Source organism: Zootoca vivipara, chromosome 11, assembly GCF_963506605.1.
Source record: "Zootoca vivipara chromosome 11, rZooViv1.1, whole genome shotgun sequence".
NCBI lineage: Eukaryota > Metazoa > Chordata > Lepidosauria > Squamata > Lacertidae > Zootoca > Zootoca vivipara.
The window spans coordinates 48,506,910-48,534,711 of record NC_083286.1 but is presented as its reverse complement, the minus strand read 5'-3'; the positions used below and the strand labels follow the sequence as shown (position 1 = coordinate 48,534,711).

The following is a 27,802-nucleotide window of genomic DNA, read 5'->3' as shown; positions in this document are numbered from 1 at the left end:
CTCTCTCCTTGTACAGTCATACCTCGGGTTTAAGTACGCTTCGGTTTGAGTACTTTCAGTTTAAGTACTCCGCGGACCTTCTGGAACGGATTAATCCACTTTCCGTTACTTTCAATGGGAAAGTTCACTTCGGGTTAAGTACGCTTCAGGTTAAGTACAGACTTCCGGAACAGATTGTGTACTTAAACTACTACTGTAATTCTTTTTTTTTTTTGGTAGCCCGTTTAAAATTTTTAATAATGTTTTTATTTATTTTCAAGGTACAGAAGACAAATTTTGAGAAAACAATGGTTTCTCCTTGTGATTCTCTATCTCTGGAGCAGGCAGCCTTTCAAGCAGAGGGCTGCCCACTGTAAAGTAGGGCACACAGCTACCTAGAGCAGGGGCAGACAATGTGGGGGGGGGGCTGCCCCGATATTGTTAGGACTCTAACCCCCATCATCCCTGGCCACTGGCCACACTATGTAGAGCTGATGGGAGTTCTAGTCGAACCACATCCACATGGCTAACTCTGACCTAGAGTCATAACCTTGCTCTTCCTGCATAATAGAGGTCTGTCTAGGAGGCTTCAAGTATTGTTTGGAATAAATCCGTGCATGTGTTTTTGTGTGAACCTATGATGTTTATGCTTATAGTGCAAAAAAAACACACACACACACGCACACGCACACGCACACACACAGCCAAAAAAACTCCCCTCTCTTTTAAATTGTGGCAGAAGAGTGCCATCTGCTTCTTGCTCTGGCCCACTTTTTGGCGTGCTCCCAACAGCTGTTTCGAGGAAAATGTTAGTCCCGGCGCACAGGAGCTCTGCCCCCAAAGGGCTGGCCTAGAGGAGGATGTACATAATTTGATTTGAAGGCAAGGTGCTGCTCAGCAGAGCAGGAAATTAGGAACGCTATTTTTAAATTTGGAGAACTTTAACAAAACGGTGAGAATATTTCCTTCCCTCTCCCCCATAGGATTAGAGAGATTTAGGAGTTGCCGGAGTGTTGCTTTGATAAAACTAAACGGCTTTCAAAGGCCCCAGAGCAACTCTGGCCACTGCTGGAGTTCTCAAGAGGGAGGAAAAAAACTTATTAAGTGATCTTTCAAATCGCTGGCTGCCAACCTGTGTGCCATGAACAATTCAGCCATTCCATTGGATGTGTTCAGCACCCTGTCGGACCCTCGCATGGCCCAGTGACGGGAGTCTACACATAGGGCAGCCATGTGTCTCCTGCTTTATAAGTTCTCTGTTCGAAGGGATGTCCTAGCCAAGTGCAGAATAAAGACAGAGAACTGTAAGAATAAGAGGGGAGGGGTTTGGAAGACTGGGAACATGTCACAGTTTGGTCACTCCTCCTCATGTGGCGAGAAGTGTCTGCTCCTCCATACCCGGAACTCTTCCAAACATGCCGTACTCACAACAAGAAAGAATGCTTCTGAATTATGCTTTCCAATGATTTAGCTTTCATCTGCTCCTAACAGCACCTGATAAATAATGACAGGTGGAATATATAGGAGGTAGGAGGGGGTCGGAAGGGCGTCACACATACTACAAAACCTGAACAGTATCAGTTTGCCTTACAAACTGGATTTTTAAAAAAGCAGTTTCTTAAAAACAGCTTTCTTTTTTAAAATGCAATTTGGAAGAAAAAGAAGAGAACAGTTTTGCATTCTCATTCTTACAGAAACATTTGCCGACTGCTTTTTTTAAAAAAAGTATTGCATAGGAGAAATTTGGGAGAGTTATTAAGGAAAGGCTATAATCTCTCCTCATACCAGCTCCTTGATCCTTCAGTTACCATTTAGCAGACAGCTTAAATTTTTTTTTAATACTACTGTGACCAGAATGCATTATACAGCGTAAGGGCATTTCCCCATTTCCTTAGCACATAATATTTTTCTTATATTTTTTATTTTAGTGGCCCCAAGTATATCCAACCCTGAATGCAAGTACGGTAACAGTTCCACTGATGGAAGGACAATGAAGATCCCCTCTCAAAAGCTGCAGAGATAGAAGCATCACATGTTCCCAAAACACCCTGCAAAGGTGAAATTTCTGCTTCTGTGTTGCAGATGTCTTGTCCTTAAGTGTCAACCTTACTTGGCATAAGAATCTGTGAGAGGCACAGAGGAAAATGTCAAATTCGACTTAAAACGCAACAGCACGTCTCTATTTTCCCTTCCCAAATGAATTTTGGTCACGGAAAGGTCACCCCACCCATCAATGACATTTCTGCCTGCGGAGCACTCAGCAGCATATGCTTAAGGGCTTCTTTACAATACAACAGATGACCACAAAGAAATAAACCCAAGCCCATTAAGACGTGTGCCACTTTGCTATGGCTAGAGAGCAAGACAAGCAGAAGCAGAAGTTTTGGCTTTCACTCCTGTCAAAAACCATCTCAACGACCTAATCTGACTCGGGAGAACTTAGACCTAAAGATCGGAACGCCTTGCAAGTAGAGTTGGCGGAGAATTCTGACAAAAACGGAAATGGGAGTGGAAATTGTCAGTGTTTTTTTAATTTGTCCCCTGGCCAGAGCAGAAATCTGTGTGTGTAGGCCACGGGTAGGCAACCTAAGGCCCGGGGGCCGGATGCGGCCCAATTGCCTTCTCAATCCGGCCCACGGACGGTCTGGGAATCAGCATGTTTTTACATGAGTAGAATGTGTGCTTTATTTAAAATGCATCTCTGGGTCATTTGTGGGGCATAGGAATTGGTTCATTTTTAATTTTTTTCCCAAAATAATAGACCGGCCCCAACAAGGTCTAAGGAACAGTGAACCGGCCCGTGGCTGAAAAAGGTTTCTGACCTCTGGTCTAGTTACTCAGAAAGGTGCTTAGGAAACAAGGATTTAAGGGAGGAACACACACACACACACACACACACACACACACACACACCGGAGTGGTAGATAGAATCCTAGTTTTTGGGTGAGAAAACAGGAAGCCACTGCCCGACAGGGAGAGTTGGGGTAGGAAACATGAAGTTCAGGCAATAACTGAAAACAAAATAGGAAACAGGAAGGCCTTAATATCAGAATGACATAATTCCCTTAGTCACCTCGCATATCTGAACAAACAGCTGTTCCAGGTTTGCTTGCTGAGAAGGGGATGTGAAGAAAATGAAAAACACAGTATATTTTGTTAAGTATTATTATTATGAGGGAGTTGCAGGAAGCAGAGCCTTTAGGCACCTTGTTTCAACCTGGGTGGTTTCCCCAATGAAAGCTTCAACATCACCCAGTCCCCCCCCCCGGCTCTCCCCCCAACACCCCACTATATTTGCCATCTACCGGTAAACTGGGACTCTAAAGCTTGCACACTGTTTTCTGCATTTCTGTTGCCCCAATGAAGGGGCAATACAGACTTGGGAATTTTTTCTCATGCTGTGGGTATTCAGCGGCTTAAGACAAAATGTGGAACATGGGCAATAAAGTGTCTTTGTACAATAACCTTTCTAAATCGTCGATACAGTAGCTGGTCAGTGTAACACAGTCAGGTTTCACAGTGAATGTGGTTGGCTGTTGAACTTGGATCTGGAACAAGCTCCATTCGTTTTCCCATAAGGAAGATGAGCTGGCCACATTTACTCCCAAAATAATGAGCTGCGCCCAGATTATATTCCTCTCTTTTATTTAATGAGAGAACTCAGAAACTACAAATATGACAATTGGAGAAAAGCTCACCTAAAATCCATAGTGCTATATACCGTGTGTGTGTGTGTGTGTGTGTGTGTGTGTGTGTGTGTACACACACATACACACACAACAAAACAAAAAACCCCACACACATAGACCCATCACAAATTAAAGAATAAATATAAAACCTACAACTAAATAAAATAAAATTATAATACTGGGTAGCCTTGTCAAAAGGGTGGAAAATGTTACGGAGCCATCAAAAACAATATAGCCTAATATCAATAGGCAGGGAGTTCCACAGCACAGAAGCTGCCACAATAAAGGACGGACTTCTCACTGGGTGTGGAATGAACATCATGCGACAGTTGTGAAAGTGAAAGTTCCACAGATCGAAGTGATCAAACAGACCCATAGAGCATTTGGAAAAGGACAAGACCTCCACAGTGAGGAGGAAGGGGAGGCACAGAACTAGGGATTACTCCTCAGCCCACCCCCTCTGAAACAATAAAGGACTGACTTCTAATATACCTCCAACTACATTATCAGTCTAGTTCTGGACAATAGGTATTAAAAGGAAATAAGAGGCAAAACTTGGGCAACTTTCTTCTACTTTTTTGGGGGGTGGGGAGAACAGTGCAGAAGGAGAGCTGGAACACCGTATATACCATTCCACATTTTCTTCATGGAACCTACACATATAGGATTGAAAGGTGTCCTGGACAAGGCAGCCAACTTCTGTTCCAAGTTGGCTACTCCTAAGTGTCTGACAACTGCAGTTTCCACGAGTTCTCCTCCCCCATTCATCCTGGAAAGCTTGACTTATTGGAAACAACTTCTGTGCATAATGGTCCTTCTGTCAGCCTCAGTACACTGACTTTCTACTGAGTGGGAAAGGCAGTGACTTCAAAACCCACAGACTCCAAGGAAGACGCTGTCTAAAGATTTCGCGGGCAGAGGTGTGGAAGAAGCTTGTACACGGGTACAGGTGTGGAGCAAGCAATCGGACAGGTTCCGGGGGTTCAAAAGAGCCCCTCACCGACCTGACCTTGCTAGACTGCTGCTCCCCACCCTGCCCCAGACTGACATTTTAGCAGAAGGTGGGCAACAGTGCCACTTCTGAATGAGAGCTAAGCTCAATTGCACAGCGCTCTCTCTCTCTCTCTCTCTCTCTCTCTCTCTCTCTCTCTCTCTCTCTCTCTCTCTCTCTCTTTCTGTGTGTGTGTGTCCATTGGCAGTGCTGTACAGAAGACCCCCTGAAGTCTTGTGCCAGCTCTGCATAGGTGAAATGCAAAAACAGGGGAAAGGAACCAGCCAACAAAGGCTAGAGACTAACTTAGCAAATATCACTCAATGACTGAAGAGGGGGAAAATGCAGATGCAAAACCTCCAATTGTTTTGTATGCTCCACTTCATTAGATAGCCCGAAGTTCTAGAGCACATCTGTTTTACAGAATATAATTAGGGTACTTGTAAAGAACACGGCTCTAGAAACTTAGTGTTTTTGCAATACCTATTTATACAGGTAGAGCAGATGGGAAGTGGAGCAGGTGATGTTCGTCCTAAAGCAGCATCGATCACTGAAAGCAGCAGCAAACCCTCCACATGGTTGCTTTCCACTACCGAGAAGCAAATGACCTTCAAAAAGTCAGGCTGCAGGTATCCACATAACTAGAGACCTGTGAAGCTGCGTTCAGCCCACGCTGCAACTTTACAGTCCCAGGCAGACAAAAAAACATCATCACAACTTTATGAAGACACTTATTACTATTTAAAATACTTTAAGAACTCAAACACAAATTGAGCAATCAAATAAAAATACCCCCCAAAAAAGCCAAGAAATCAAATTACAGCAATAGAAATGAATCGTAAACTCACTAGCACTACAACATTGGAAACAAAAACAGCTAGCTTACTGGCCCAAAGGAAAGCTCTCTCAAGCAGCCAATTTTAAATTACCCGATTAATAAAAAGTATAAAGGTGCAAGTGAGAGCTCCAAAGCAGAGCAGTTTTCTTTCTTTCTCCCCCATAATTTTTTAATTTGGTTTTACATATTTAAATTTACAATCATACCACAACTCATCGAAAAGTACAAGATTCCCACGAATCTCTGGACTTCCCCTCCCCCCTCCATGGGTCCAGTTATTAAACCTTTTTCTACTGTACCCTTTTTTTTAATAATCCAAATTTTTATAACTCCATTGTATCCATAGTTCTTGATTCATTACAAGTGTTATTGAAGTCCTGCTAATGTTGTTAACTGTTTACGGTGGTCTCCAAGATAAATTATAAATTCTCCCCATTCCTTATTAAAGTTTTGGTCTTCCTGATTCTTGATCCTTTCCGGTCAATTTTGCCATTTCGGCATAGTCCATCAAACCAGTTTTCGTGTAGAAAGGCCCAATGTTTAATCCCTGGCATCTCCCATTCGGGCTCTCAAATTTCAGTGGCACCCTGTACAACGCAGGTGGCACTGTGGGTTAAACCACAGAGCCTAGGGCTTGCCGATCAGAAGGTCGGCGGTTCAAATCCCCGTGACGGGGTGAGCTCCCGTTGCTCGGTCCCAGCTCCTGCCAACCTAGCAGTTCAAAAGCATGTCAAAGTGCAAGCAGATAAATAGGTACAAGCAGGAAGGTAAACGGCATTTCCATGTGCTGCTCTGGTTCACCAGAAGCGGCTTAGTCATGCTGGCCACATGACCCGGAAGCTGTACGCCAGCTCCCTCGGCCAGTAAAGCGAGATGAGTGCCGCAACTCCAGAGTTGTCCGCGACTGGACCTAATGATCAGGGGTCCCTTTACTTTTACCTGTGCAATGCTAAATTCCTGTCTGATCTTTGACTGCAATAAAGATTGATTGATTGATTGATTGATGCAAAATTCTGCATGCCCCCGCCTCTCGCACTCCGTTCTACAGCATTGTTTTGATGCCCTCTGCAGGGCGGCACCGAGTGCGACCACACCGATCATGCAACCCTAAAACCACCTCTGGCTTTAAGGCCTCCCCCCCCACCTGCCGCCCTCTGGTGCCCCTTACGCATGCAGGCAAGAAAGAGACATTATCAGAGTTAGAAGAACACATGCCAGCCAGTCAGAAAGCACTTTAAGGTGATATGGAGCAGGGTCAGTCAGAGAGTGACCTGATAAAAGGAACTGGGGGGGGGCACATTCAGCCCGCCAACTTGAGGTTCACAATCTCCAGCTTGGTGGGTCACAAATCGTAGAGGACAAAAGCTTAACTCTTAAAAGAGAGGATGGGACACAACAGCGACAAATATCTTGCTCTCTTTTGCCACCTCACCCTCGGCAACAACCCCAACCCCTTAATTGCGTAGTTTTTGCAGTGGGTTCAGAAGGGCACATCTTCCTTGCTCGCCTCAAATCAAGGGGGAAAATTTGAGTTCCAAAACCAATTTGACCTCCTGGTCCAGGCTGTCAAAAAGGAGGGACATGTTCTCTCCAATGTGCAGCCCCTGATGACTGAATATATTTATGTATCAAAGACCAACGCTTTGAATTCTTAAAGCAAGGGAGACACTGGGGCAAGATTCCAAAGCAATGGAATCATAAGGAGGTTGGTGAGCAGCTGAAGTAAGCCAGTCGCTATGTTGCAACAGAAGTCTCCGTCCCCAAGACGATTTAAGACCCAGCTCCAGCACAATCTGCATGAGACGCAGGTTGCATCTCTTGCCAACTCCAGACCAAACTGCACTTGAACGCTTTAAAGTTCAATAGTAAAGTTGCAGATTTCAATCCAGGCCCCAGAGAGACGACCTGTTGGTTTGTGCAAGTCCCCAAATGAGGCTGAGCAGCATTCAAAGGTCAGAGCACAGTCAGCAAACAAACCACACACTTCCCAGTGGTTGGATGGTTTATGCATGCATGTATCTGAGATGTCTTAACCTGCTCAAGTCTTCTCCGTGAACTTTAAGAAGTGCAACACAGTAAAGGGAGTAGATCTATATTTCCAGGGACGGAAGAAGTTTTGCTGCCTCAAGCAGCTTCAGAAGAGTCTCTTTCATTCCATAGGTTCTGATTGGCCTAACCTACCTCACAGGGTTGTTGTAAGAAGGAAAACCACATACAGGTGAAACTCAGAAAATTAGAATATCGTTGAAAAGTGCATTTATTTCAGTAATGCAACTTATTTTTTCTTTTTCTTTTAATTTTTACAAACGCTTTCTTTTGGAAATTCCACAGTAAATAAACAAACAGTTACAATAATACAAAAATAAGCATCACTGTTACATTTCATTAATTACATTCCATTTATAATTGACCCACCTAACGACAAATAATTACAATTACAACAAATAAAGGCTTGACATATCTTGCTTTGCATGTCATGCATCTATCTCATATATTGGTTTCACCTTTTAAGTTGCATTACTGAAGTAAATGCCCTTTTCGACAGTATTCTAATTTTCCGAGTTTCACCTGTACACCATCTTGAGACCATTGGAAGACAAAGGTGGTATATAAATGTAAATAAATAATAAAAATAGCATAGTTGGGATAGGCAACTGTTTACGCCCTCCCTGCCCCCACTTTCTCACCCTCACCTGGTCCCTCCACATTGCGCTTACTTAAAATCATAGCAACACAACATGCAAAACTTTCAAGAGGCACTTATGAAGCACTGAGCTAATAATGCCTTTCCCTGGTGAGCAGAGCTTGGCTTGCTTACTTGAGTCAGCCAGGCCTTTTCCTTCTGCTGGTACCTTCGATGCGCTATAGATGGGTTTTGATACAGATGTGTGCGCTGCAAACGATGGCAGCTGCCGCCTCTGAAAAGGGAGGGTTCATTGATAGGATTTTCATGCTTTCCAAATAAGTCATTTTGTAATAAGCAGCCTCTCCCCGCCCACACACCGATTGCACCATGACGGTTCCATAGAATTGAAAACAACAGCACAGAAATGCTTTACAGAGCAATAAGAGCAAATGAAGAAGACAGGTCCTTGCCCCGGGGGTGGGGACAACACGGGGGTGGGGTGGGCGACATAGGGTTGTACAAACAAAGTTTCATTTCAGGAATGCATATACGGATGGATGGAGAACGGGAAAGGTTTTTAAGTTAAACAGCCCAGCCAAGCAAACAGCCCAGCCAACCAATGCCTCTCTCTACGTTTCTTAGCAGGGTGTAGTCTGGGAAATGAGCAGCGCAAAATCTCAAAGCAGCAATCAGTTTAACTCCTGCTCTGCTTTAAGCTTGTAATTAGCTATCGCAGGCTGTAATTTTGAAGAGAAGGAACAACACACCACATCACAGGGAAAGAGGCCTGCGCTTGTGTGGTTCCGTTCGAGCTTTTTATAACACCACGCCAGGCGCTGCCTGCCTTTTGAACAATCGTAACATTTTGGAAAATATTGCTATTCTACACACACACACACACACACACACACACACACACACACACACCTAGTACTATGTTTGCAAAATGTTTAGGTACATAGAAAAAAACAATCCTTCAAAAACAAACTGGCTTTACTAGAAGGGAAACTACAGTGGTACCTCGGTTTTCGAACGTCTCTGTTGACAAACATTTTGGTTTTCAAACACAATAAACCCAGAAGTAAATGCTTTGGTTTTCAAACATGCCTCGGAAGTCAAACATGCCACGTGGCTTCCGCTGAGTACAAGATCCTGAGGCCTAGCTGTCGGCTATTGAGTTTTCAGTTTTCAAATGTTTCAGAACTCGAACGGTCTTCCGGAATGGATTACGTTTGAAAACCGAGGTGCCACTGTATTTCAGCCAGATAAAACAATTTCTCCTCCTGCTATACACTGTTCTGTGGGTTACCCTCACAGTTGATTTCAGGGGGTGCACGGGGGAGCCCTTTTGTGCTAACGGAAGTCCTTGTGCGGTTTTCCATTAGTTCAACCCCACACTTTGTAATTACACAAACTGTTTGAAAAGTGCACACAATTATACTCTTTGCCTTCACAATCGTCCTTGTGAGGGAGGAAAGTAGGCTGGCGAGCAAAAGAGAGGCAGGAATGCAAGAGTCTCCCTGGATCAGGCCAAAGGCCCATCGAGTTCAGCATCCTTTCCTTGCCGTGCCCAAACAGATGCCCATGGAAAGCCCACAAGCACAACCTGAATGCAGCCTTTTCCCTGCCTGCTATTAGCAGCAGTTGGCATACAGAGGCAGGATGCTCCAACAGCAGAGGAAAAGCATAACCATGGAAACAAGAACCCATGGACCACTGCATCCTCTGTATACATATCAAGTCCATCCATCCAAGTTGGTGGGTGCAGCACAGGCTGTATTTCTTTGAGAATTTTAAGGGAAAATCACCTTCCACAAAAGTTGCCGCTTGCTTTCTATCACTGTGCCATACAGAGCGCGCTCACGTATGGCTCATGCGTGTGGTACGGAAGCTGCACTTGTCGGGATAGGACAGTGTTGTGCAGAATTATCGGAACAGCAGAGAGTATCATTGGTTGTTCTCTCTCTCTACCTTAGAACATATCTATACCATCAGGTGCCATAGAAAGGCACTAGACATATCAAGAGATTCGTCGCAACCTGGTCATCGTTTCTTTGAGCTCCTGCCATCGGGGACAGAGATACAGAACAATGAAGGCGAGAACAGTTTCTTTCCTAGAGCAATTTTGGCCTTAAATGGAAATTATGGGCTTTGAAGTCATTTTATTTGTTTACTGTTCTGTATTGTATTGTGCTTATTAGTATTTTAATTCATGCGGAGTGTCTTATCTGAGTTGATACAGCAAGCGAGAAGTTTCGTTGCTCCCGCAAGGGGACAATGACAATAAAGATCTATTCTATTCTATTCTATTCTATTCTATTCTAATCACGGCATCCCAGATGAATTCCACAGGCATGGAGACATCCAAGGGAGCACAATATAGCCCACGACACAGGTGGGCCTTAAACCCACGACGCAAGCAATTCATGGGCCCTAACCCTATTGCCGGCCAGGTCAAATCAAACGATTCAGTTTTTACTCCAGGTTCACACAAGCAGGGAATATAAATAAATAAAAACTAGCTTTCTCTCAGAAGGATGCTTTTCTGTCCCCTTGCCAAGGGTATTTTTTTTTAAAGCCCCATAAATATACATCTTGCATGGACAACAAGCCTAGCCAGACATCATTAATTTTTATGAAGTTCCACTGCCCTGTTTGAAAGAGACCTAATTAAAGAAGGCAGATGCTGTCCAGTGATTTTAAAGCCAAAAAGAAAAAGAAAATCCCCCCAAAAGTACACTTATAGAGCGATGGGTGAATGCAACTTCCTCCAAGTTCAAAAACGCGAAGATTATTAAGAGTAAAGGGTGTCCGTTAATAACCATGGACTTTTTTTTATTTAAAAACAACCATGCACATTACGGTTCCTCAATGATCTCTCGCCTGTAATTTCTCCAGCGCCCAGAAGCTTTTGATGAAAAGCTGCATTAGGTCACCCTGCAAATCAGTTCCAGTTTTTCCTCTGCTCTAATCTGAGGGAAATGGGGTAGGCGAATGAGAGAAGTTGTTTAGGTTGAAGGTCCAAGTGAAGGGGGAAGGGGGGAGGAATCCTACATAGATGCTGCTATATAACTTCCTTTAGGAGTTTGTGTTTAATGAACGTTGTCACCCACTTAACAAGGGCAGAAGGGCTTCTAGCCTTGCGCAATTAAATTGGACCCTCTGTAGCAATATCTTACTAAATGGAGTAAATGGGTCATTGGACTAGGACTAGGAAGAGCGCTGTCAAAATCCCATCTCAGCCTTTAAATCTCCACATTCCTGGGGCTGTATAAAGAATCACATCCATTTGCCTACCCTGTTAGGCTGGGCCCTTCAAGTATCCTGGCAGCCCCATTCTGCACCTGCCAAAGTGCCCAGACTGCCTTTAAAAGGGCAGCCCCGTTTAGGGAGCACCGCAGTAAATCTAGCCTTGCTATAAAGCAGGGTGCGCATAACAGGAAGCCGCAATCTTTGTTCACCTTTAGAAGGCAGATTAAAGCTTACCTGTCCCGGCAGGTGTTCTGAAAGTGCCTCAAGTTGATCTCGGGTTTTATTGCTGCTGCTGATAGCAATTTTTATTTTGAGAATTTATGCTTTCATGCTGTTTGTAATTTTATACGTGACTGTGCATTACTTTGCAGCACAGCAGTTAACAATTACGGTAATATGATTTATTTATTTTTTTTAAACTTGTTTTCATACGGCCAGTGGGAACTGGCGAAAGCAAGAAAGGACACCTTTTCCTTTGAGGACTGTACAAGGGAAATATGGAAGAAGAAGAAGAAGAAGAAGAAGAAGAAGAAGAAGAAGAAGAAGAAGAAGAAGAAGAAGAAGAAGAAGAAGAAGAAGAAGAAGAAGAAGAAGGGTAGTAGTAGTAGTAGTAGTTTGGATTTGATATCCTGCTTTATCACTACCCGAAGGAGTCTCAAAGCGGTTAACATTCTCCTTTCCCGTCCTCCCCCACAACAAACACTCTGTGAGGTGAGTGGGGCTGAAGGACTTCAGAAAAGTGTGACTAACCCAAGGTCACCCAGCAGCTGCTTGTGGAGGAGTGGAGATGAGTCTACCGCCCTTAACCACTACACCACACTGGAAGGCAGGGGTGGATGGACTGGCTTTCTCCTTTAGAGTTCACCACCAGCAGTCTGTAGAAAAATGATACTTGGTGGAGGTGGGAAGGATTGAGCCCTATGTCTAGGCCAGTCTTCACCAACCTAGGAGCCTCCAGATGTTATAGACCACAACTCATAGGAGCATAGAAAACTGCTTCAGCTCAGTTGGTTAGAGCGTGGTGCTCCTACCCAGAGGCGGAGCTAGCTGCTCCCGCACCCGGAGCAGCGCACATGCTGTGCACAGCTAGCCGCCCGTGGGGGTGGGGCTAGCATCCCGGGGGCGTCGCCCACAGCAAGCAGCGAGTGTCCCAGGGAGTGAGGCGGCGATGTCACCCCCCCTCAGGGATGACACCTGGGGCTGACTGCACCCACCGCACCCCTTCCTCCACCAGTGCTCTTAACACCAAAGTTGCAGGTTCAATCCCCGTAAGGGACAGCAGCATATTCCTGCATTAAGGGGCCGGATTAGATGGTCCTCAGGGTCCCTTCCAACTCTATGATTCCATTGGTCCACTTATCTCAGTATTGTTGACAGTGACCGGCGACGATTCTCCAGGCTTTTATGACATACCATGACATACCTAAAGGCTGATCTGATTTATACGGTTTGCATCCGAAAAAGCACTGAGTCACAGTCTCATCAGTGCAAGGATTTCTAATTACAGAATGTAATGTAATGCTCCCCGCTCCCCCCCCCCCCCCGCTAACATGCCTTCTAAATCTGTTCTAAAGGTTCCCTCAATCCCCCAGAGCTGATCTGGGGAAGGTGCAGGATGCACAAAAGGAGAAAGGGGGGGGGAGTCCCGTTGCACAAGTACAGTAGAAATCCCTGAGCTAACGGAGTGCATTAGTTGGATACACACCCTTACACTTGTCTTCTTCTTCTTCTTTGGCGATCACTCGTTTCCGAGTAAGATTGTCTTCCATGAACGCGGTTTTAAAAGTGAGTCCGTAAGTGACTGTGGAGGCCAATTCTGAATCCACATGTCGTTCCACAGTGGGGACATTGGTTCCTGGGCGGGAGTTGATCACGGTGTGCCAGGCGTGCCTGTGTTTCCCAATTGTTGGTGTTTATACTACATTTTTAAAGATTTGCCTTGAGACAGTCTTTAAACCTCTTCTGTTGACCACCAGCATTACGCTTTCTATTTTTAATTTCGGAATAGAGTAGTTGCTTTGGAAGACGATCATCAGGCATCTGCACAACATGACCAGCCCAACGAAGTTAATGTTGAAGAATCATGGCTTCAACACTGGTGATCATTGCTTCTTATAGGAAAACCAACTCACCACAGCATGGTGCTGATCTAGAGAGTGAGCCTTACACTTGTAAATCACTTGACACTAAAACAAAAAAAGTCTCAAAACAATATGAAATTTTATATATATTATATATAATAATATTCAATAAAACATAATGAAAGCATGTTAAAACAATACTAAAAGGTAATGGGACCCCTGACCATTAATTAGGTCCAGTCGTGACCGACTCTGGGGTTGCGCGCTCATCTCGCATTATTGGCCGAGGGAGCCGCCGTATAGCTTCCAGGTCATGTGGCCAGCATGACAAAGCCACTTCTGGCGAACCAGAGCAGCACAAGGAAACACCGTTTACCTTCCCGCTGTAGCGGTTCCTATTTATCTACTTGCATTTTTGACGTGCTTTCGAACTGCTAGGTTGGCAGGAGCTGGGACCAAGTAATGGGAGCTCACCCCGTCACAGGGATTCGAACCGCCAACCTTCTGATCAGCAAGCCCTAGGTTTAACCACAGCGCCACCTGGGTCATCTCGCATTATTGGCTGAGGGAGCCGGGGTACAAACAATACTACTAATACTATAAAACACACACAGGAAAACCTATAACAATATTGCAAAGGCTGCCCATATGCCTGGGACTGCAGCCTTAATCATTTTAAGCAATCTGAGTGGTGTAAGCAAGGAGGCAAAGCTCCAAATTAAAAAAAAGGCATTTGGAAAATGGACAAGAAGCACGATAAGTTAGTGCTGTAAGTGTGTCAAGTTAGGTTGGTCAATACAATGCAAAACGTAATACAGAATGTGGCATCCCTGTAACAGCAAGGTGGAGAATCTGTTTTCCTAGACTGCGCCAGGCCTGCTCTATCCTGAAATCTTAGCGTAGGTGATCATTATCTGACTCACAGACATAAAATGCCCCATCCTAATTCAGTTAAAATCCATCAGAATTGCTGAACATACAACCGTGTCTAGACCAGGCATCCCCAAACTCAGCCCTCCAGATGTTTTTGGCCTACAACTCCCATCATCCCTAGTTAACAGGACCAGTGGTCAGGGATGATGGGAATTGTAGTCCCAAAACATCTGGAGGGCTGAGTTTGGAGATGCCTGGGTCTAGACCCACAATTCTAGCCCCCCCCCCAAGAAAGGATTTGGACATCTATATATATTTAATTTTTAAAAAAGTTTAGAGGAGTCACTTCGGCTGCAATCCTGTACATTAACCTGGGAGTACGTTCCAATTGCATTCAGTGGGATCAGTGCCGGATTTATATATAAGCTAAACAAGCTATACCCGGTAGCTTAGGGCCCCACTCTCTTGGGGGGCCCCAAAAAAATTTAAAGGAAAAAAACTGGGTGTATGTTTCCAAAATATAAGATAAAAAACAAGTAAAATAAAACCTACATACAGCATAGAATCATAGAATCATAGAATCGTAGAGTTGGAAGAGACCACAAGGGTCATCCAGTCCAACCCCCTGCCAAGCAGGAAACACCACCAAAGCATTCTTGACATTTGGCTGTCAAGCCTCCTCTTAAACACCTCCAAAGAAGGAGACTCCACCACACTTCTTGGCAGCAAATTCCACTGTCGAACAGCTCTTACTGTCAGGAAGTTCTTCCTAATGTTTAGGTGGAATCTTCTTTCTTGTAGTTTGAATCCATTGCTCCGTGTCCGCTTCTCTGGAGCAGCAGGAAACAACCTTTCTCCCTCCTCTAGATGACATCCTTTTATATATTTGAACATGGCTATCATATCACCCCTTAACCTTCATACCCAGCTCCCTAAGCCGTTCCTCATAAGGCATCGTTTCCAGGCCTTTGACCATTTTGCTTGCCCTCTTCTGGACACGTTCCAGCTTGTCAGTATCCTTCTTGAACTGTGGTGCCCAGAACTGGACACAGTACTCCAGGTGAGGTCTGACCAGAGCAGAATACAGTGGTACTATTACTTCCCTTGATCTAGATGCTATACTCCTATTGATGCAGCCCAGAATTGCATTGGCAACAGTGAATTGTGTTGTATAGGCTCCTGTGATGTAAGTAATGGGCCCCACCTGCTCCCTAAAGTATCACTGGTTTGCTCCTTTCTATATATAGGGTGCCTACATTCTGCATGGACTGGTTGCATGGCAACATGGGCAAATGACTTTAGATAACTATTAGGTCCATAAATTACCATATAGCATATATTCAACACAAAAACAGCAACAATTTGTTGTTGACAAAGGACAAGTGAACATATTACCTTCAGCAGCTTAGGGCCTCATCAAACCTAAATCGGGTCCTGAGTGGGACTTGCTTCTAAGCAGACACGCACAGGATTTCCCCACTAACTCTTTCCAGCAATTAAATATAATGATCACAGGTGGTCCAGCAATGTCACAGAGCACAGTGAAAAATGTAATCTTGGATCCCTAGCTGGAAGCCACAATGCAATAAAGTGATTTTCTTTATGGAAACTTTAATTAATCTCCCAGTAAGCATGCAGAGAACCTTTAAGCACCATAGCTTGGTGGAAGCTTAATTAACTCTCTTCCTGAGCATAATAGCTCAGTGACTAGTACATCATTCTACATTCATGGGCTGAAACAAGCATATGGGCCTGCATGTTTCTCTCTCTTCCCCTCACAACAGGGAGGTAAGCTTGTCAGATTTAATACAGATTTTTTCACTTGCAAAAAAGAAAAAAGGGACAGGGCAGCTATTTTCCAAGGTCCTAGAACACCGACAGAAACAAACAAAATAACCTTTTGCAAGATGTTGGGTAACTAGTAAAAAGCAGAAGACATTCAATAAATGTACTTATCAAAAGGAAGTCTCAGAAACTGATTGTCCACAGTTACCGTAAATCCTTCCACAGCAGACAATTTCTCAAAATGAAAAAAAGACTTCAAAACAAAACGGGGGGGGGGGAGATTTCAGCAAAAGGAAAATCTGCTTTTAAGAACAGGTTTGCCTCAAGGTGCCCTTGACTATGGAAGAGGAAAGAAAAATGGAGGTTTACTTCTCAGGTGAGACTGGAAATAATGCTGAATTTGATTTTTGTATTTAAATGGTTTGCCATAAACGTTCTGCATACAGCCCAAACAACAGGAAGGCTTTTGAGACGACTACGGTACAGTGGAACCTCGGTTTATGAACACCTTGGTTTACGAATTTTCGGTTTACGAATGCCGTGGACCCATCTGGAACGGATTGATTCACTTTCCATTACTTTCAATGGGAAAGTTCGCTTCAGTTTATGAACGCTTCAGTTTATGAACAGACTTCCGGAACCAATTGTGTTCATAAACCGAGATACCACTGTATATGCAAAACATTGGAGAACTTAGCCTACCACACTGGAGCTATGGGAGGGGGAGGCGGATCCAGTCAAAATTATTATTTATCATTAATTTATTGTATTGCCTGCTCTTCACCTTGAAGGTGGGTGACTACACTTTAAAATACAATAAAAACAGGTGAAAACAAACTGCAATCATAAGAATAGGACATGTACAAAATAAGTATCTCAAGTATCAAAGGGCTGGGTAAAGAGAGACATTTTCAACATATAATAAAAGCTGTATAATACCGGTAGTGTAGGCAGTTCTACAGGAAGGAAATTCCACAGCATAGAAGATGCCACAGAGAAATCCATTGGGTTACTAGATCTTTGCCAATTCCTGTGTGTGTGCCGACAACCTATGTTTACTAAAAACAATTTGGATTTAAACCTGAAAGACTCTGTTCAAGAGCTCAAGACAATTAGTATTTACTTTGTTCTTATTTGGCTTTTATATTTGGGGAATATGGGGTGTTAAGGGAAGGGCAGAACCTCTGGTGGGAGAGACATTGTGCTGCTTCTGGGGTAGTTTGTCCACCTTTGGTCCCCACCATGGACTCGGCTCTCACCTATGCCTCCTAGAAGCTTTCAGCATGTGACAGTGGCCACACCCCAGGAAATGGCTTCGACTGGCCAGCTAAACCAGGTGAGGGTAGCCGATGGGTCTTAAACCCTTGGCGAGTTAGAGATTTCTCCTGCATGTGAAGAAGGCTCCAGCGGATTGAGCTGACAAGACCAAGAGTGGGTCCAATGGTCAAGAAGGCAGTTACTGCATGTGTTGTAGAAGGAGGTGAGGGGCAGGTGGGCTTTGTCGACCTTGGAAGGGAGCCTATCTAGAAGAAGCAAAACTCTGATCCTAAACCTCTACTGCCTTGTGAGATATCATTGGGAGAAGAAAAGGCTTACTGTAAGAGGAAACCCTACACAAATCCAATGTGGAGTCCCTAAGACGGTCGGGGGTGTCTTAGCCATACAGGCTGGTGGCACGGGGAACCACGGCGCCACGTTCTGGAGGGCACTGCAGGGCGCAAAGGAAGAGGTCCGGGGGGCACATTGGCGGCTCGGTGGGGGCGTCAGCCTGCCCGCAGCCAGGAGGAAGGCAGAAGGAGGAGATCGGTGGCAGCGAGCTGGGCATGCAGCGATCAGCCCTCCCTCCCTCCATCCCTCCCTCTCTGGCTGTGTGCGCACCCCACCTGGGAGGCGGGCACGATCCCCAGCAGCCACCCCTCCTCTCGGCACCGCAATTGGTGGCCGGAGCGCTTCTCCAGCCTGCCACTGTGCAGGACTGGAGGGCGCGGGGCGGGGCAACCCTCTCACAAGTTGGGGTGGGGGTGGATGGGGGACATGCTTGGCAGGTTTGCGGAGGGCGTCACAGACCCGGGGTGGGCTACATGAGCTCTGCGGGACCCTTCCCTCTCTGGGCCCAGAGGCGGAGGCATGCTTTGGGGTGGGAGAAGCCACGGAGAGCCCTTTTTATCTCTGCGCCCTCCCTCCGCAGCCGGTTCCCTCCCTGGCAAACAAGCCGTGCGTCATTGGATGGAAGGAGGGGAGGGAGGAGAGGGATCCCCCGAAGGGAGAAAGAGGGGCTGTGAGAAGAAAAGACACTGTCCAGCCCTGTCCAGCTTGCCTGGAGGGAAAGATGGACGTGGGGGGCACTGGAGGGGCTTGCACCACGGCGCCAGATAGGCTTAAGACGGCCCTGCCTCCTTCCAGCAATTCCTGCAGCCAAGCTGCTGCCAAACATCTTGCTCTGCTTTCCTTTTGATTCCATCAGCGAGGTCTTGTCATCAGGGCAGCCCAGGACCTCCATACACACTGCCCAGGCTCACACCCTGAGGAGGCTACTTCAGTGCTGTTAACACAGAAGATTAACTGGAGGCGCACTCTATTGTCTCTCAAGGCAGACGGATGTCAACAAGTTTTTTATCATATTTTCCGCTCCATAAGACACACCTTTTCCCTCCTAAAAGGTAAGGGGAAATGTCTCTGTGTCTTATGGAGCGAATGTGTGGTCAATCACTGGCTCCCTTTCAGGCCCCGCCCCCTTGCCCAGGCCTCCATTGTTGAATGTTCTGCAGACGGAGGCTGTTCGTTTCCCCAGCGACATGTGACTGGCTGATTAGATTATCTGTCTGGAAACTGTAGAAATGGCTCTCTTTCCTTTCCTAAAGAAGCTGCAGAACTGTGAGTTGAACCCCATAAAAACAGGATTTTTTTCACTATGCAAAGTAAGCTCAACAACTTTAGCTGATCCTCAAAAAACCGGGGCTTTTCCCCTTTGCAAAAGAAGCTGCACAACTGTGAGCTGATCCCCCCCAAAAAACAGGGCTTTCCCCCTTTCCTCCTCTAAAAACTATGTGCATCTTATGGTCGGGTGTGTCTTATGGAGTGAAAAAGATGGTATATTTCTCGGTAAATCGTCCGACAATTTTTATCCCAGACTTAAGTTTGTATGGATGGGGCTACTGTGTGCATAAGGTCCCAAGTATCTCTAGCAAGGGGCTGGGAAAGGCTTTGCCCTGGAATTCAGCAGAGCCATTGGCAATCTGTGAAGGCTGGGGTGGCTTTTTCTCCATTATATTAGTGGAAAGAGCCTGTTCTCATGAAGCTACTCTCTGCCGCCCCTTGGACAAGGCACACAGAGAGGGGCCACTTTTCAAGACTGCAGGGTCCAAGCTGGTTTGTGCGGAGAGAGGCAGAACTTAAGTTACTCTGGTTAATTGCTGAGTTTGTGGCATCATGTGCTACCTGCAGGAGATGAATGAAGCAAATGGGACTTTCGTCACTCTTCGAAAACAGTTTTTTTAAAAAATCAAAAGTAACAGGTTTATACAGAGATGGTTAAATAATGAGGAACAGAATCCACTACAACAAGTCAAAGTCTGGGCATCAATCTTTGGCTTCCATTTAGCACAGAGTTTCCTTTCTTTGTTCTTCATAGTCTTTTTATTATTGTAAAATCTGCTGTATATACATACACACACAATAAAGAGCTGTTTGAGTTGGCTTAAATCGGTCGTGTAAAAATGCTTGAGTGTATTGTTTTTAGAACAGTGATTTTTATTTTTATTTTAATCCACATGCTTAAAAGTTAGTTCCCAGCTTTGCTGAACTATTCTGTATAAGGACAATTTGGCACAGGCAGTTGGTAAAGATGCTAGACCAGAACTATGAGCAGCTTCACAAAACACTTAATAAAATCCTGGTTTTTCTGTGTGCAAATAAAATTACATCATATCATCATACACCAGATAAACTCTGGTGACATTTGAAACTGGTTTATACTGTCCATCCTTTTTTTAAAAAAAATATTTATGGATACTTATTCAAAAATATACGAAACTACATATCCATTACAAAGTTTCCATTTATAATATACTGAGATAAAACAGCTAGTCTATAAGAGAACATAGTCAGAAGGAAGACAAGACAAAGAAAGGAGAAACCTAAAGAAAGAGAAAGTGAGAAAAGGGGGGGGGCTAAAGAAAGATAAAGAAAAAAATATAAGGACTTCTGGTTCTCTGTCCTGCAGCTACATATGATATCCATACATTCAGATCCAACCATTTTATCTTCCATAAACAGGGTTTTTTTCAGTCTTCAAATCCAGATATTACAAGATCATTTTCTCTTTTGTGCAAAAAGGACCTAAGAAATTTCCAATCCTTAAAAAATGTCAGCAACGATTCCCCCCCCCCTCTAATTAAACACGTTAACTTTGCCATCTCAGTCCAATAGTTTTATCAGTCATTCTTCTATGGTGGGTAGAGTTGTGAGGCCACTGGTTGATCTCAAGCAATACCGTCTGTTCTATTCCCAGCTTGTTTCATAAAACCCCTGCACTGGAATTGAACCACGAATCATCTCTGCACAAAGCATTTGCCATTCCACTGGGCTATCCTGTTCCTTCCACCCTAAACAAACGGCTGGGGACTACCTATTAAACCATTATCAGGAAGGGCTGGAACTCAGTAGAACAGCAAGTACTTTGCATACAGAAGACCCAGGTTCAATACCCAGGATCTGCAGTTAAGGATGGGAAGGTCCTTTGCCTGCAACCCTTGGGAGTTGCTGCTGGCCAGTGTAGACAATACAGTGGTACTGTACCTTGGTTCTCAAACGCCTTGGTACTCAAACAACTTTGAACCCCAAAACTGCAAACCCAGAAGTAAGTGTTCCAGTTTGCGAACTTTTTTCAGAAGCCAAACGTGCTCCGTTTTGAGTGCCACACTTCTGTTTTGAGCATAGGTGCCAAGATCCGGATTGAAAAATCTGGGATCAGCAGCGCCGCGGCACCGGAAGTCGCTTCTACGCACTTTCGGACATGCGTAGAAGCGACTTCTGGCGCTGCGGACATTTTGGAAATGGGCACAGCGACATCGGAAGTCGCTTCTACGCATGTATTCTACGCATGTAGTGGAATTTGCTACCAAGGAGTGTGGTGGAGTCTCCTTCTTTGGATGTCTTTAAGCAGAGGCTTGACAGGCATATGTCAAGAATGCTTTTATGGTGTTTCCTGCTTGGCAGGGGGTTGGACTGGATGGCCCTTGTGGTCTCTTCCAACTCTATGATTCTATGTCCGGAAGTGCATAGAAGCAACTTCCGGTGCCGGCGCAGCACCAGAAGAACATGGCCGTCGGCAGGAGCTCCGTAATCCGGGGGAATACGGGGTATTTTGCCATTTGGGACACCTGCAGGAAACGGTAAGAAAATACGGGGGTTTCCCGGGGGAAATGGGGTACTTGGCAGCTATGGTTTTGAGTGTTACGCTGAGGTCCGTCTGTTTTTGCTATTTGTGTTTTTGTTTTTGCGGCTTTTCTGTTTTGTTTTTGTGACTGTGCGGAACCCAGTTCAGCTACTGATTGATTGTGTGACTGCAGTACATTGTTTATTGCTTTCATTTTATGGATCAATGGTCTCGTTAGATAGTAAAATTCATGTTGAATTGCTGTTTGAGGGGTTGTTTTCAATCGTCTGGAGCGGATTAATCCATTTTGCATTACTTTCTATGGGAAAGCGCACCTTGGTTTTGGAACGCTTTGGTTTTGGAATGGACTTCCGGAAGGGATTAAGTTTGAGGACCAAGGTACCACTGTACTGAGATAGATGGAGCAATGGTGTGACCCAGCACAAGGCAGCTTGTACCCGGCTCCCTGCCCCAAGAGACACAGCTTTTGAGAAACTACCTTGTTGAAATGAAGAGTGTGTAAAACCATTGCTCTTGAAGCTGTATTTCATCAAAACGCGATGGGCATTTTCATTCCATTTCGCAACAATTTCTCCATGTGACATCACCCTCTCTCTTTGCCTTTTATTTACACCTTTGCGCAAAGTTACAGAGAGAGGCGGGGAGGTTAGAAACAGCCAATCTTTCTATAAATACACATATAGAATGGATACCATATGTGCCCAGAGGGCTTGCTACACTTGCCTTCATCACTCAACTTAAACACACACTGGAGGGATCCCAAGGGGGGGGGAATGTTTAACTGGTGGTCTACTGAATTTCCTGCGCGCATACACATACACACAAACCCTGCCAGGCTTTCTTGGCACTCCCTAACCCCCCATTTAGCAATCCCATTTGGCTGGGAAGCCCAGTCAAAAATAGGCAGGGTGGGAAAGCTTGGGGAGTGTCACAGCTTCAAATGTAAACCATTGCTTATTTGTGCGTTGATTTCCTGAAGAGAATTACATGTTCTTGAAAACAATGAAACCAGATAAGGCTGGGAGGTGGGGGAGAAAAGAAAAAAAGGGAGAAAAGAAGAGCAAAAAGCTCACCAATGAACGAAAGATATTATTGGCTTATAAAGGCAGCTGTGAATAGTTTGCCAACAGTTTGCAAAGCTGCACACACTTCGGTTAGCATGAAGTTGTCCCGTTGAAATGAATGAATGAATGCATGCCGGGTAACTATATAGGGAATAGGGAATTTGGGTTCCTGGGAAACTAAATTCTGAGCCAGAACGTTATACCACAAAGTACCCCACAATCAAAAAGAAGAAGATATCCGAACCACCAATTCTTATGAAGCACAGAAGTATTCAATGCTAGCCAAACCACACAAATGAGAAGTCAGTTCCTCCCCTGAACCACAAAAGAAACCAACACAGAGCAAGCAAGACAGCACCTTCACTACTATAGCTGTTGGAAGAGCATTGGAAGCTGGCTTAGATGAAACATGAAAAGCCAGTTTAGTCACACAGCGTTTCTCAAACTTGGGTGGCCAGCTGTTGCAGGACTACATCTCCCACCATCCCTAGCTAGCAGGAGCAGTGGTCAGGGATGGTGGGAGTTGTAGTCCAACAACAGCCAGATGAATTTCAAGACGTTCCTGCCCTCAAACTGGCAGCTAGACGTTCCGATTTGGCGATTGTAACCCTGGTTTAAGAATCCATTAGACGCCTAGCTTCCATCTAACAAATATGTAACAAGGCACCCTTGCAAAATGTTGTTTTGGGGGAGACCTATTTGACTGGCATGTGGGTATGTTTTTTCACATGGGGCGGGATCTTTGGGCCAAAAAGCAGTTTACAAATAAACTAGCTGCAGATCTGGGGATAAAGACATCTACTCTGGAGAAGGAAGAGCAGAGGGAGCGGTCTGAGGACTACCAGCTGATGTATGGGAATTCTTTTATGCCAGTATATCATGTCAAAGTCCCCTTGAAAGTCAACGTGACTTTCAAACTCTTAATTCCGGATACGCGTTAAATGCATCACAACAGGCACTGCATAATTTCAGCATACCTCCTGGACAGGTTTATGATGAGCAACGGAGACAGGCAGCTATATCGGTAACAAAGGCAGCTTATTTAATCAGAGCAAAAGGGGAAAAAATTATTAAGCTTTCAACAAGGCATTAATAATTCATACCAGCAAAACAGAAGAACGCCGAGTTAAGGTGGAAGTCAGCTGGCTGGGAAGCCCGACACTTAAAAAGACACAAAACTAACATGATATTTGAACGGCGTAGTAGCTCATCTATAATTACCGGGTTCGCATTTACACCAGGAGACTCAGATTGTAGTATTCAGTTAACAGCGAGCCTCACTCACACTTCGGGGGGGGGGGAGAGCGAGCGGTGGAGGTGGTGATATTTTAATAAAAATATTCCAGCGAGCCTATCTAGCGATGACAAATGCTATCTTGGCTGATTGATACTTCGTTCCCCAAGCACAGAAGAAAAAGCACTTTATGTTCACTACTTTTGTGATCTCCATGCCTGCCTGGGGCACCCAGCTCCTCCATCAACCCATTCATTATCCTGCTTTTCAAAAAGCCCTCCCCGCCCGCCCCCTCTCAAAACCAACACAGAAAGAGAGGAATATGGAGCAAACCTAAATCCTTCTGACACATTACTTTCTTTTGGCACATACCCACAAACAGAAAGCATGAATGGGGCGAAGGAGGCTTGAAAATATTATTATGCGTGCCCCAGTTATCCAGGCAGCGAGGACCCCGGGGACTTCGTGCAAACTCAGCTTCTGTTTCCTCTGAATGAGGTCACTGGAAGCTTGTGGTGTTTTCGTGATTTTTCCGTGGTTTTATTTACGCGCATTTAGAGGTGAGCAGGCGACCTAGGTCTCCCATCACTTCTGTTCCACATCTGTTATTTCGGATGTGTAACAATGGCAGGTTGCTGCACTCCCAGCTGAGTAGGGTTATATGCGTATGTTGAACCCTCATCAGCATCCTGCACAGAGCAGGGGGTTAGACTACGTGGCCTCGAAGGTTCCTCCCAACAACTGTGACTGAAACCCTTTTGCATGATCAGCTTCAGGAGGAGCAATGCCAGCTGTTCTTTGGTAGTTGGCGAGTCCCGACAGAAGTACTGTTTCTGCTGGACAGAGGCCGGGCAGGTGTGGGGGAACTCCCTGGTCCTAAATGGAGTAACTTGTGCCCCTAAAGCAGTGTTTCCCAACCTTTTGCCTCCAGATGTTTTGGGACTACAACTCCCATCATCCCTAGCTAGCAAGACCAGTGGTCAGGAATGATGGGAATTGTAGTCCGAAAACAGCTGGAGGCAGAAGGTTGGGAAACACTGCCCTAAAGGACAAGGCTGGAGGTAATTTTGGACTCACAGCTGTCCATGGAGGCACAGGTCAATTCTGCATCCAAGAAGGCTGGTACGCCATCTGGTATGCCGGCTGAGACCTTGCCAAAGTGGTTCATGCTCTGGTTATCTCCAATTTGAAGCCACAGAACTGCAATGCGTTCTATGTGGGGCTACCTTTGAAGGTGACTTGGAAACTACAACTAGTTCAGAATGTGGCTGGCAGACTGGCAACTGGGAGTGGCTGCCGAGACCATAACACACCAGTCCTAAAAGGTTTACATTGGCTCCCAAGTACATTTCTGAGCACAATTCAAAGCATTGGTGCTGACCTTTAAGGCCCTGCATACCTGAAGGAGCAACTTCACCCCCATCGTTCAGCCCGGACACTGAGGTCCAGCTCAGAGGGCCTTCTGGTGGTTCCCTCCCTGCGAGAAGTGAGGCTACCAGGAGCCAAGCAGACAGACTTCTCCGTAGTGGTGCCTGCCCTGTGGAATGTCCTCCCATCAGATGTCTAAGAGATAATTAACTATAGAACGTTTATAAGATATTTGAAGGCAACCCTGTATAGGGAAGTTTTGAATGTTTGATGTTCTATTATGTTTTTATATCTGATGGAAGTCACCCAGAGTGGCTGGGGCAACCCAGTCAGATGCGTGGGGTACAAATAATAAAGTTGTTGTTGTGATGCAAGTTATTTTATGTTAAAAGCAGTTATCTCAGTAAAATCCGAAAGCCAAAACCCTTCACAGAGTTAGTGCTCCATAGTTAGTGCTCTCACAGATTGGAGTGGAAAACAGGTTTTTAAAAACCCTAATGCCAGGAATGCTAACTCTCTTAAAAAAAGATATAGTTCAGACTAAACAGACTCTTTACAGCGTCCTATTTGTCCAGTAGCCAGGACAGCCTTGGGGAAAACTGCAAAACTAAACAGTTTAGATCTTTTGTGTTTAGTGCCATTATCAGCTCCTAAAGCTGTTTTACATAAAAGGGGTCAGTTAGTTCACAGGAATTCTTAATAGTTTATGGGGCTATTTTTAAAAATACCTGTGGCATGGAAAACCACCTGACGCATACAAAGAGCTGTTCTGTAGACTGGGCACAGATTAATCTTTTAAATCCTTTTAATCCAAGCTGCAAAAGCCCATATTGGTGACACGTCCACAACAAAGCCTTGCTTTCAAACTCACAACCGCAGCAGTTTGTGCCACTTCCAGCTACTCAGTAAGTTCAAATTCTGCATGGGCCTGCATATTTCCAATGGGTTTAAAAATGGATCCCCAGTAGGTTCGTAGTTCTGAATTGCAGGGCATGGGATACAGTATCAATGCATTCCATTTAATGTAAACTTGCTCGGGATGCAGGTGGCGCTGTGGTCTAAACCACTGAGCCTAGGGCTTACTGATCAGAAGGTCAGTGGTTCGAATCCCCACGACGGGGTGAGCTCCCATTGTTCGGTCCCAGCTCCTGCCCACCTAGCAGTTCAAAAGCACGCCAAAGTGCAAGTAGATAAATAGGTACCACTCTGGCAGGAAGGTAAACAGTGTTTCCGTGCGCTGCTCTGGTTCGCCAGAAGCGGCTTAGTCATGCTGGCCACATGACCTGGAAGCTGTTTGCGGACAAACGCCGGCTCCCTTGGCCTATAGAGTGAGATGAGCGCTGCAACCCCAGAGTCGGACACGACTGGACCTGACGGTCAGGGGGTACCTTTACCTTTACCTGCAATTGATTTAAATAGATGAAACTTTGTCAAAGCACCTCAAATGCTGACTTTGAATGATGGTGTTGCATAGGTGAAGAAGGCGCCACAGATTTGAAATCACAGATAGATTTTTCCTAATTTTTCCACGATCTCATTTCACACATTCATCAAATGTCTGGTGCGCATTCACTTGAGCCTTAGTTGTTAGAGCGAGGCAGACGTCTGCCTTCTCCACTAGTAAAGTTCTTAACTAACAGATAATACTAAGCTCATGTCTGCCTCCCCAACTAATTTTTTTAAAAAAACAAAGGACTTGCAGAGCTAACAACTGGAGTAAATTGCAGGTAGAGGACTTGTAGGCTAGTAAATTATTACTTCTGCAATCACCACCAGTGTCTGCCATTTAGGAAAATGGAACAGAGGAATGCAAACCACTTCAGAAACCAATTCTGTCATGAAAAAAGGAAAATGCATCTCTTCCAGCAAGACTGATCACCGTTTGATAGAGATGGGTATGACAGCAAAGAGATAAAAGAATTTTTAAAACAGCCTGTGGGGAGCATGGGTGAATTTAAAGGCCAACTAATTTGATTGTGTGATATAGAGAGCATTTGGTGATCAATTGATTTGCTATCCATTTACTCTACCTTCTGCTTTAGAATAGCAAGGTGATTTACAATACTGTACATATTATATAGTATACACACACAAAAAAAAAACCCTTGAGAACGTAACCAATTTGTTACAGCATAACTTCTCCGACTGAAATGCATGAAGCATTCCCCTTAGTTGGCAGGTACAAGGCTGTCTTAATATCCAGTCACACCACTGGTCCATCTAGCTCAGTACTGTCTACACTGACTGGCAGCATTTCCAATGGGGTCTCTCCCATGTAGCCAAATCTTATAATCATAGTCATAGAGTTGGAAGGGACCCCAAGAGTCATCTAGTTCAAGCTCCTGCAATGCAGGAATCTCAACTAAAGCACAGAGGCCACCCCAATCTCTGCGTAAAAACCTCCAAGGAAGGAGAGTCCACAACCTCCTGAGAGAGACTGTTCCACTCTCAAACAGCTTTTTCTGGCAGAAAGTGCATCCTGATGTTTAGTCAGAATCTCTTTTCAAAACAAGCTTGCTCCATCCTCCATGTGACACATTGTGACAGCCCTTAAGATATTTGAAGATGGCTATCTTATCTCCTCTCAGTCTCCTCCTTTCCAGGCTAAACAAACCCAACTCCCT

At 45.0% G+C, this 27,802-nt stretch overlaps 1 protein-coding gene across 5 annotated transcripts in view; it reads right to left on the bottom strand.

Annotated features, from left to right (window-relative positions):
• The window catches only part of PDZD2 (PDZ domain containing 2), a 257,816-nt gene that overhangs the window by 215,604 nt on the left and 14,410 nt on the right, over positions 1-27,802 (bottom strand). Inside the window, exon 1 of one of the 5 annotated variants that reach the window (XM_035100945.2) lies at positions 8,316-8,548. The exons of the other annotated variants lie outside the window; for them this stretch is intronic. The gene's annotated coding sequence lies outside the window, so the exon portion shown is untranslated. Of the gene's footprint in view, positions 1-8,315; positions 8,549-27,802 lie in introns of those variants that run through there. 5 annotated transcript variants of the gene reach the window in all.